General features: G+C 40.7%; 1 protein-coding gene across 1 annotated transcript in view; it reads left to right on the top strand.

Moving 5' to 3' along the window:
* Window positions 1–1200: 1200 nt before the first annotated feature.
* The window catches only part of dnmbp (dynamin binding protein), a 130992-nt gene continuing 120458 nt past the window's right edge, over window positions 1201–11734 (top strand). Inside the window, exon 1 of the mRNA XM_070448136.1 lies at window positions 1201–1658. The gene's annotated coding sequence lies outside the window, so the exon portion shown is untranslated. The remainder of the gene's footprint in view (window positions 1659–11734) is intronic.

Here is an 11734-nt window from a genome sequence, read left to right as displayed (position 1 = left end):
AAGGACTTCTTCAGACTGATGTCCCTACGCCTGATGTTTCTCAGCCACAGCTTCCTCCTGAATAATTACAAAAGTGTGTACGGTTTAATCTCACATTTTATTATACTATATTTTGTGGTATTCTCACTTAAAATCTGATCATAGGGCAACAGAACATAAGTAGTTGCCTATATAATATTTTTTACAGACCTCTACCATCATTTAAGAGGTACTTAATGGTGTTCTACAACTCGATACATTACTTTGCAATGACCCAGTGTCACAAATGATGGCTTCTATTGATTGTGCAGCATACCCTGGGATGGCCTTGGATGCAATATGGCTGGGCACATTGGTAAACTAACGTTTGCTAGCCATGCTGCCTAATGCTAATTGTGTTAAACCCAGCGATAGATTTGTTTCATTACTGGTAGCTAGCATGTTTTATCTATCAGTGATTATTGCTTTGGTGATTGATTCAATGGGTAGTCATGGATACAGCACACTACAGATTACACAGTCAACAACGTGTGCCTCACCATGCAATAATTACTCCAACTGCATCTTCTCGTTATTTATGACATACCTTTCAACGTCTGTTGGAAACTGGAAAAGGGATGTTCCTCCCTTCCATTTTACAGTTACAGTTCACAGAAGGAGTACTAGTAGTGGGAAAACTTGCAAAGATATCGATTTCTAGCTATATAGGCCAAGTATGTTTAAAAAATTTTTTGGGGGGGTGAATTAACTAGCCATCTAGATATCTACTTGGGACTAGCTAGCTACCGCCAAACAGAGGATGAAGACCATTTGTGCCTCACAGAATATGCAAGACGTTAATTAGGAAAACGCCCACTATCTAGTGCACTCGTCCTAAACAAAGTAATCTATATAAACAATTAGGTAAGTCAAGTCTACCAAACTTTTTGTTATAGATTCTAGTTATGGAAACAGAACTGTATAGAGATCAAATGTTTCATTTATGAGAACATTTGCAGAATTTCGGCCCAAATCCATCTAGCTCAATCTTCTCCCACTGCCGGCCACTGGGCTTCCTCTTTTATACATCCAGTATATATCTGTCTCGTCTATCTGTGGTAAAACTATGTCTTATTTTAATTCAGGCAGAGTAAGGGCAGCCATTGGGTCCCTCTCATGAAAGGGGAGGTGACGTTGACGTCAGAGAGGAAGAGGCGAAGCGAGAGGTTTCACTCTTGCCAAAATCTGTCCAAAATAAACCCAATAAATTTCGATGGGCTTATTTTGGACCTAAGCTTGTCGCCTGCCTTCCCGCCTTTGGGACAACGACTCCCATTGTTAGGGCGGAGACATGAGCATCTCGCCATTATATATTTTTCTAAGTGAACGGGGAACGACCCTGAGATTCAATTTTCATAGGATGACAGCTGATTCCAAGACTATGACACAGATGTTGGCAAGCGACTTTTTTGTAATGTGTGTAACCAATTAACTTTGGAAGTGATTTGTAGACCGTGAACGTGTCTGTTTTGTAAAGAACATTTTAGCTTACTTGCAGTAGGCGGTGGATGTGGCCGCAGAATTGATCGCCTGAGAATAAACGAAAGACAGCAACACGGACCGAAAGTTAGATAACTTGCCAGACTGAAATATAAAGACTTGATTTGACCACTTCGGTAACTTCATCACGGATGCTAAAGGTAAGCTATCAGGAGGCAACTTTTGCTTTTATTATGCTTTTACATCAGATCTATTTTCTTTTCATGCAAGCAGAACGCATCAACGATCACATGATGAGCGACATATGTCCAGAGCCGAACAGTTGTCACATTATAGGCTACTTTGTAACAGTCACACACTTACCACGAATATATGCTGTTACATTGTATTTTAAGTGCTGCAGCTATGGCGATATTGTTACCTCTACAGATCTCTTTCCTCTCCCATAAGTGATCATGAAACCAGTTGCAAATTGTTATGCGTTTTACAAAACGCATATACAATTAACATGTTATAAATTATTGCTTAATATATGAAAAGCAATCAATTACTCTCCCCATCAATACATATTGTAGGGCTATATGCTACTCAACCACGGCAACAGAACACAAAAGTTCTTAGGGCTACTTAACGAGGGACGTGAACGGAGTACCTAAATTATAGATGGTTGTGTCACCATACCACGAGCAGGACTGATGTGTATAGGTTGAGAACTAGGCAGTGGATGACATTACCAGTCACCCGACAAACGTAGCCTCGTCGTTGTCAAGGTTTGTGAGGCTAGAGAAAACATTGACAAAATATGACGCCTGCAGGCCTAGGTTTCAGCCTAGGCCTGGGACGTGACGTTGGAATAACCCATGCCGACAAAACGACGTGTAGCAGGTTTTTATTTACTTTCCAAAAGCATAATTTGTCTTCTGTCWAAGCCTATACTTGTTTGTAGCCAACAGATTCCCATCCTACCGTTACGCTTGTTTACACTAAGTGTGTTTTCATATATAGTCCTCTTTAAAATAACCGATTGCACTCTGGGGTAAAAAAAAAAAAAGCCAAATAACTCCGTTATTTCTATTCACACTGCCCTTGCATTTGAATGAGGACTCAATCATTTCCCCAGTTCACTTCACGTATTTTGTGGTATGAATCAGCAATGTGAATTCAAAGCGATGTTTAGAAAGGACCCAAGATCATTTTCCAAAATTAACTCAATGCACTCAAATCAAATCAAATGTTATTAGTCACATACACATGGTTAGCAGATGTTAATGCGAGTGTAGCGAAATGCTTGTGCTTCTAGTTCCGACAATGCAGTAATAACAACAAGTAATCTAACCTAACAATTCCACAACTACTACCTTATACACACAAGTGTAAAGGGATAAAGAATATGTACATAAAAGATATATTGAATGAGTGATGGTACAGAACGCATAGGCAAGATGCAGTAGATGGTATAGAGTACGGTATATACATATGAGATGAGTACTGTAGGGTATGTAAACATAAAGTGGCATAGTTTAAAGTGGCTAGTGGTACATGTATTACATAAAGATGGCAAGATGCAGTAGATTGAATAGAGTACAGTATATACATATACATATGAGATGGGAAATGTAGGGTATGTTAACATTATATTAAGTGGCATTGTTTAAAGTGGCTATGTACATTTTTACATAATTCCTCAATTCCCATTTTTAAAGTGGCTGGAGTTGAGTCAGTTATGTTGGCAGCGCCGCTAAATGTTAGTGGTGGCTGTTTAACAGTCTGATGGCCTTGAGATAGAAGCTGTTTTTCAGTCTCTCGGTCCCTGCTTTGAAGCACCTGTACTGACTTCGCCTTCTGGATGATAGCGGGGTGAACAGGCAGTGGCTTGGGTGGTTGTTTCCTTGATGATCTTTATGGCCTTCCTGTGACATCGGGTGGTGTAGGTGTCCTGAGGGCAGGTAGTTTGCCCCGGTGATCGCGTCTGCAGACCTCACTACCCTCTGGGAGAGCCTTACGGTTGTGGGCGGAGCAGTTGCCGTACCAGGCGGTGATACAGCCCGACAGGATGCTCTCGATTGTGCATCTGTAGAAGTTTGTGAGTGCTTTTGGATGACAAGCCGAATTTCTTCAGCCTCCTGAGGTTGAAGAGGGCGCTGCTGCGCCTTCTTCACAACGCTGTCTGTGTGGGTGGACCAATTCAGTTGTCCGTGATGTGTACACCGAGGAACTTAAAACTTTCCACCTTCTCCACTACTGACCCGTCGATGTGGATAGGGGGGTGCTCCCTCTGCTGTTTCCTGAAGTCCACAATCATCTCCTTTGTTTTGTTGACGTTGAGTGTGAGGTATATTTTCCTGACACCACACTCCGAGGGCCCTCACCTCCTCCCTGTAGGCCGTCTCGTCGTTGTTGGTAATCAAGCCTACCACTGTAGTGTCATCCGCAAACTTGATGATTGAGTTGGAGGCGTGCATGGCCACGCAGTCGTGGTGAACAGGGAGTACAGGAGAGGGCTCAGAACGCACCCTTGTGGGGCCCCAGTGTGAGGATCAGCGGGGTGGAGATGTTGTTACCTACCCTCACCACCTGGGGGCGGCCCGTCAGGAAGTCCAGGACCCAGTTGCACAGGGCGGGTCGAGACCCAGGGTCTCGAGCTTGATGACGAGTTTGGAGGGTACTATGGTGTTAAATTGCTGAGCTGTAATCGATGAACAGCATTCTCACATAGGTATTCCTCTTGTCCAGATGGGTTAGGGCAGGTGTGCAGTGTGGTTGCGATTGCGTCGTCTGTGGACCTATTGGGTCGGTAAGCAAATTGGAGTGGGTCTAGGGTGTCCGGTAGGGTGGAGGTGATATGGTCCCTTGACTAGTCTCTCAAGCACTTCATGATGACGAGAAGTGAGTGCTACGGGGCGGTAGTCGTTTAGCTCAGTTACCTTAGCTTTCTGGGAACAGGAACAATGGTGGCCCTCTTGAAGCATGTGGGAACAGCAGACTGGGATATAAGGATTGATTGAATATGTCCGTAAACACACCAGCCAGCTGGTCTGCGCATGCTCTGAGGACGCGGCTGGGAATGCCGTCTGGGCCTGCAGCCTTGCGAGGGTTAACACGTTTAAATGTTTTACTCACCTCGGCTGCAGTGAAGGAGAGCCCGCAGGTTTTGGTAGCGGCCCGTGTCAGTGGCACTGTATTGTCCTCAAAGCGGGCAAAAAAGTTATTTAGCCTGTCTGGGAGCAAGACATTCGGTCCGCGACGGGGCTGGTTTCTTTTTGTAATCCGTGATAGACTGTAGACCCTGCCACATACCTCTTGTGTCTGAGCTGTTGAATTGCGACTCTATTTGTCTCTGTACTGGACTTAGCCTGTTGTTGCCTTGCGGAGAGATAGCTACACTGTTTTAACATTTTGGAAGCTAATAGTTTGCTTTTAATTAAAATATGAGACATAATAATTACTCAGAAGATACCAATAATATTTATATGTTAATATTAACTGAACAAATAGAAAATGTATAACTAACTGAAGACTAAATAATGCTGTAATTGAAAATTGTACACTTAATGAAGGCTACTGCCCCTTTAAGAATAGATTTTGTACACTTTGTTGTGATTCTTACCAAATATGTTTTCTTCTCACACTATTCAAACCCCACAATCGAATAAACTGCTTATGGAGATCTCACCCTATAGATCACATATTGCAAACAAATAATCAACTAAAAACATATTTTGGAATTTCTGTTCATCCTTGACAGTCAATATCCAAAAACAGCAGACTTTTTTTTCTCAAATATTTCACTTGTGTATATTAGTTTTTATTTGATGACTTTAGTCATCATCTCATCTCCACTCAGGCAGTAGCAGGCTGGAGGTTACCGTGATACGTGACTCAGTCATGTTTGTGCCTGTAAGATTGAGTCTGACGAGTAGAAGCTTATACCTCTCTTCCCTAGCAGTTGATACTCAAACATAGAAAGGGGGGGGTTTCCTAGTCAGTGGTAGAACTGAATGCCTTCAARGGAAATGTGTCTTCCGCATTCAACCTAACCCCTCTGACTCAGAGAGGTGCATGGGGCTGCCTTATTCGACAGCCAGGGATAGTTGCAGCGCGGGGTGGAATAGGCTATATAGGATTCGTAGTTCTTTGACTGTGTGCGATTTTTCAAAAATTGCAGAAATGCTTTGAAAACAGCTYACTGCGGCATTTATTTTCACTATAAATGTGATCATACTTTACTTTTACAAACTTTTTTCACAAATGCGAGTGAAATGCTCGCACTGTGGAGCCCTGACCACCCGCCAACGTGGCTGGTGAAAAATATATATTTGCCACTGCTCAACAAAATAAAATCTCGGTTGACCAACAAACAATCGACCAGTCGACCAAATGGGGTCAGCKGTAATTTCAACATATTTATTAGAGAAACCAAAGTGCTGTAACAGCAATACATTTAAATCAAATAGCCTAGTACACAGCAACACTTTTCAAATCAAAAGGCTATTGCACAGAAAAAAGCGGACAGTCGGATGCATTGCAAATTCAGAACCGGGACCATTGGACAGCCAAATAATAAACTAAAGCACTGACCATTGGGAACAAGATCAGAATAGCTCATTATTGAAAGAAGGCTTGATCCATGAATTCAATATTTAAATTGGTAGCCTAGCCTACATAACCAAAACATTCCAAATGTTAAAATCAAAAGGCCTGACCGGATTAACATGACATCAAATAACACGGCCATATCCTTACCCCTCTACACAATCAGAAATGTTTAGGTTACATGAAAGGCTACACAATTTAACACAATCCCGACATAAAAAAGCCTATTGCAGAGAAATGCTTAACTATTTTGCCATGACTGTTGAATAACCAAAAAATAGGCTACCTAATTAAATGCTCTCCATAGGCTAAGTAAAACAATTATTTAAGGACAAATAAACATTGGCATTTTTTTATTTAGGTATTGATCATTATTTCGATTTTTAAAAGATGGAGTGAAAATTGTGTTAAATGAGGCAATAGTCAGAGGATCCCTCTCGTATTGCAAATTCAGCACATGTACCCACAGGCCTGATATAGCTAAAGTACTGATTAACACAAGATAGCGCCGATAGAGATGGCAGCTTTGCTTCTAYTCCTTAGGAAACATTAAACATAAAAATAAAAAAAAGTATTATATATTACATTGTTGAACCAGAAAACCTTAAGTGTAATTTATACAACCGGGAAGGACTATTGGATATCAGAGAGATGTCAACTTACAAGCACAACCAGCACTACAACCAGGAATACGACTTTCCCAAAGCGTATACTTTGTCTGCACCTCCCAGGGCATTTGATCTGATTCCAGAGGCCGGCCCAAAACAACACCGCCGGAGGAGAGGGTGCCGGAAAGGTCTTCTCGCGAGGCTTCGGATGCGCGGACACCACCCACCGCTTACGAGTACATTACTCGCAAATGTCCCGTCCCTAGTTAACAAAGTTGACGAAATTAGGGCAAGAGTTGCTTTCCAAAGAGATTGTAACATACTCTGTTTCACGGAAACATGGCTAGCTGGGGACATGCTGTCAGAGTCCATACAGCCAAAGGGATTTTAAGTGCATCGCGCCGACAGGAATAAACATCTCTCCGGTAAGAGGAAGGGCAGGGGTGTATGTTTCATGATTAACTTCTTTGGGATAYGTGGGACATTAGCGTCCCACCTGGCCAACATCCGGTGAAATTGCAGAGCGCGAAATTCAAATTAAATTACTATAAATATTAAACTTTCATGAAATCACAAGTGCAATACATCAAAATATAGCTTAACTTGTCGTTAATACAGCCAAGGTGTCAGATTTCAGAAATGCTTTACGGCGAAAGCAAACCATGCGATTATCTGAGGACAGCGTCCAGCACACGCATGCATAACAAATCATTTTCAACCAGGGAGTTGCGACACGAAAGTCAGAAATAACGATATAATATGTGCCTTACCTTTGAAGATTTTCTTGTGTTGGCACTCAAATGTCCCAGTTACATTACAAATGGTCCTTTTGTTCGATAAAGTCCTTTTTTATATCCATAAAAACTCAGTTTAGCTGGCGCGCTTCAGTCAATAATCCACTCTGTTTCTTTCCTTCAAAATGCATACAAAATGAATCCCAAACGTTACCAATAAACTTATCCTAACAAGTCAATCAACGTTTATAATCGAGCCTTAGGTACCCTAATACGCAAATAAACAATACAAATTAAGACTGAGAATCGTTATTGTCTTTACCGGAGATAAACAAAAAGAATGTGCTCTCTCGGCCATGCGCTTGGAAACACTACAGCCAAAATGGGAGCTACTAGAAAAACAACAACTTCTCCCTAATTTTTCCAAAAACCAGCCTGAAACTCTTTCTAAATACTGTTGCCTTCTAGTGGAAGCCKTAGGAACTGCAATTGGGAACAATTTCACCCTATTATAAAAGTGCCAGACATTGAAATCGGTGTTATTCCATTTTTTGGGGGATTTGTTGGTTTGTCCTCTGTTTCTCCTGCCATTTCAGTTCTGTTATAGTCAGACATTATTTTAATTGTTTTTTTAGATACTTTAGAGTTTTCTATCCAAATCTACCAATTATATTCATATCCTAGTTTCTGGGCCTGAGTAGCAGGCAGTTTACTTTGGGCACGCTTTTCATCCAGACGTCAAAATACCGCCCCCTATATACCGCCCCCCCAAAGAAGTTAACAATTGTTTGAAAAATGTAACAATTGTTGGAAAAATTGTGTCATGCACAAAGTAGATGTCCTAACCAACTCGCCAAAACTGTCATTTGTTATCAAGAAATTGTTGGAGTGGTTGAAAAACTAGTTTTAATGACTCCGACCTAAGTGTGTGAACTTCCGACTTCAACGGTACATTACATTTTCAAAAATGCCGGTGTTGTATCAGTATCATCAAAATGAAATATCAAACAGATTTTGCCATTTATTTTTCAAATTGGCAGGCATTATGCATACTCAATCATGAAAATGATACTGCATTATATATTTTTTGAGTTTGAAACTTGTGACCATTTTGGGAAATGGAATTGCAAAGAAATTGATTTATAATTTGCCAATTTGCATTTAGGGTTGAATGTCAGTTTTTTTATTTTTTGGTTGCAATCTATGGATGTTTTTACATTGATTCATGTTGGTCAATGAACAAGTGTGAATAAGGTCTATTGGGGCGATTCCTTTTTTGTTTGTTGCATTTATCATATTTTTGCTGGGGAAAATCATGAGTGCCAATTTTAGGCTCTTTTTAGACCTATTGTATAGGTCTACCCTATGATCTGTGAACCGTACAAATGACGAGTGTCTAGATTTTGAATTACAATTTTTCTCATTCATTCAACGTTAAAAGTATCAATATTAGCATCTCAAAAGTACCCTTTTTGGTTATTGTTAGACATTTTTTGGAACAATATACTCTTCAAGCATGTCAAATGTCCAGTGGCCTCTTGGATAGATATTGGCCTCTTGGATAAGATATTACCCATTTTATACATAGAAATGTACATTTATGTCATTACCCAATCACAGCCCTCCTTTAGGATTGCACATTCAGCAAATCACCAGCAGAGGGAGTTCCCTTTGAATCCATTTCCCCATTCACTGTGTTGGTTGGGCTAATAAAATTGATCATCACTTCAAAATTAGCAGAGAGCCCACTGGAAATGTGATGTAATTGTAGAGTATATTGTTTCAAACAATATGTCTCAAAGTAAACAAAATCTCAAATGTGATGGCTAGTGAATCTGAGACCAGATTTTATGAATGAACAAAACCCCCCACACACATTTCATACAGAATCTCCATGCCTGGTCTCACAATGGCAAAAGGGAAGGGAACATCAGGGGGACTGAATATCGATACATTAGTTATCTCTCCTGTTAGAAGAAGAAACTGAAACAACGGTAGCTAGCCACTGAACACTGAATTCTAACGAGGTGATAATGTTACCTTGCTAGCAAGCTATCTTCGTAATGTTACCTCAGGAAGACAAACTTAACATGAATTCCTGACACCACGCAAAAACATTGTTTATACAGAATGTGACTAATATTGACAGTAAAGTACAATGTTTTCAGAGGTTACAAACTAAAAAAAAATTGTGATTAATTTTTTTAAATAAAAAAAGTATATTTTTAATACATTTAAAATGGGGAGAGTGGGAGAGAACAAAGCCTACCTCGTTCTGAACGAGCTCACGCACGCAGTGCTGATGCCACACACACTCAAAATCAAAAAGGGTACTTTTGAGATTAATGTTGAATAGATTTATTTAGAGTCTAGACATACTCCATATTTTAGAGCAGAGTATAATGACACCAAGATGTTGTTTGTATGGTTCATGCCTCATAATGTATAAAAGGGGTCGTCACGGGAAATGGACCCCTGGCTTTCCAACCCGTACCCGATATGTATAAATACATTTTCAAAAAACGTAGCCTTGCTCCGAATGAACCCGAGGACAGTCAAACCCGTTCCTGAAAAGCCACGTGAAAAAACAGACCCGTGCCCATTCGGTTCCGAGAGACCCATTCTGATCTGAATGTACATTGAAAGCGAAACCTCCGACCAGGCCAGCGCCATCAATAAATCAATATTGGCCAAATGAGCCACAGTTTCGTGTCTTTTAAACATATCCCATTACAAATGAACAGTTCTGTCTGTGCCCTTGAGCAAGGCACTTAACCCTAATTACTCCTGTAAAGATAGGCATTGTATTGTTAGATTATAGGAGTAACTTTGGTAGGTCTAAAAGATTATGCCCCTCAAGTTCAATGGTCAGCGATTGATGGTGCGCCAGTGCGCACTGAGGTCACCGTCTTGGCCGCATCAAACCTGAGTAGCGAGTTGCACAAAGTAGGCCTACATTTGGTCGCGCCAAGTATGTTCTTCTCATTTTTGTCCACTACAATATTCAAACTTGTCCACATGGAGGACATTCCCCTTGTTGGTTTCTTTTCACTATACTCCTTTTTTATTTTTCTGTAGCTTTTATTTTGCATCAGTGAAGAAGGCCTCTATCATCGGCGCAATCAACAGTAGCCTAGGTCAAGGCTCCTCTCGGTCTCTCTCTCTCTTCAGCTGGACCTGGCCGGCCTAAGCTATATGTTTTATTGAGTTTCAATTTTCTGACACACATAATAAGCTGGCACAGTTCTCATCACCTCATACAGTGCATTCAACCAGTTGGTAAATCAATTTTAATTGCACATACCCGAGACTCGTGGCAATTATATTAGACCAGGCCCAGATCTGAGACAAAATGTCCGAATTTAGTACCTGGACCAACTTGGGTCCGGATCGGATCGTTTCTCCAAAATGTTTTGTGATACAAATGTAAAAAGGATGTCAAACATCCTTTCTTCCAAATTAAGTTTCTGTGAGAATTGACAGAACAATCTGAGATACAGAAAAAATGTTCAGACAATTTTTGTTGAGTAAAACAACTGTTATATTTTTTGTTGTGAGGTATTTATATTCTTCAAAATCAAGTGGTATGTATCATTAATTGAAATGACAAGTAGGCTGGCTCATTCCAAGAATAGAGTGCCTTTTGGGTAGGAGATCTGAAAATAAATGTCCTGCTTTGTGGCATTTCGCGAAGGCTCTATGTTATACTAATTACGCTATATGTTTCTGTGCATGTAGATGCAGTATGGTTGTTCTTGTTGGATAGGGCCATTGGATGTCTTTCAGCTATGTTTCTATTGGTGGATTATTGCTAAATATACAAGTTGACAAAACATTTTCCTGTTTCTGAAATGCTACTACTGTGTAGTAGCATTTTGGGGAAGGGTGTGCTCTAGCCCCATCCCTTCCCCAAGGCAGGCTTTAAAAAAAATGGAATCGGACACTAACCACACAATCCATTGGGAAAAGCAGAAAGAACTGACCAGACTGCAAAGTCTTTTAGTGATTCCTCTRATCAACACAAATTAGATAAAAATAAATATATTGTTAGCTACATGGTGACATTCAAACATACATGTTTCAACTGGAATATAGCGAAGAGGATTCGAAACAGAGTTTGATTTAGCCAGAACCTCCGCTACAGCTGATACCAAGAGGGCAGATGCCAAATACGGTGGCTAACTAAGATATCTTTCCTGAAGCCACCCAGCTAGCTAAATTAACTCAAGTTAGCTATCTACTGAAACCCATMTGGTGTATTTAAGCAATAAGGCCCGGGGGGGTGTGGTATATGGCCAATATACCACGGCTAAGGGCTGTTAGGCATGATGCAAAGCCTGG

Source organism: Salvelinus sp. IW2-2015, linkage group LG17 (genome assembly GCF_002910315.2).
Source record: "Salvelinus sp. IW2-2015 linkage group LG17, ASM291031v2, whole genome shotgun sequence".
In the NCBI taxonomy this organism is placed as follows: domain Eukaryota; kingdom Metazoa; phylum Chordata; class Actinopteri; order Salmoniformes; family Salmonidae; genus Salvelinus; species Salvelinus sp. IW2-2015.
This window is presented reverse-complemented; position numbering and strand designations above follow the sequence as displayed.